The sequence below is a fragment of the Penaeus monodon genome, chromosome 15 (genome assembly GCF_015228065.2).
Source record: "Penaeus monodon isolate SGIC_2016 chromosome 15, NSTDA_Pmon_1, whole genome shotgun sequence".
NCBI lineage: Eukaryota > Metazoa > Arthropoda > Malacostraca > Decapoda > Penaeidae > Penaeus > Penaeus monodon.
In genome coordinates this window covers 35912478-35912874 of record NC_051400.1, presented here as the reverse complement: position 1 = coordinate 35912874, position 397 = coordinate 35912478, and the positions used below count along the sequence as shown (strand labels likewise).

The 397-nt window shown below is 32.2% G+C and overlaps 1 protein-coding gene across 1 annotated transcript in view; it reads right to left on the bottom strand.

The window, feature by feature from the left end:
- The window catches only part of LOC119581991, a gene marked incomplete at its 3' end in the record, with an annotated part of 37751 nt that overhangs the window by 12092 nt on the left and 25262 nt on the right, over positions 1-397 (bottom strand).

Sequence of the window (397 nt, the reverse complement as noted above, 5' to 3'; positions counted from 1 at the left end):
AAGAAAAAAACTGCTCTTGTCAACTCCTTAAAAATGGTAGCTATTGTGATAGACCTTTATCATTATTTTGATATCTCATATGATCAGGTGGTAATCTGGGAGACAGTCAAATAAATAAAGTAAGAGAGAAAATCAACTGCTAACAATAGGACACTAACACATTCACTGTGTTATCACATTCTCTTTATACCAGCCTGCCATGTCTGTCAGTGGATAATAGTAAATAACTCAGCATCCTGACAAAAACTACTGATCGGTGTAATTGCAGGAATAAAAAGAAAACAGGAACAGAAGGGAAATGATATAACAACAAAAATAAAATATATGGAAACTTACAACTATCAAACTTCAGAGTAATATATATTGACACATCTAAAGAAGTGGAACCAAAATTAAC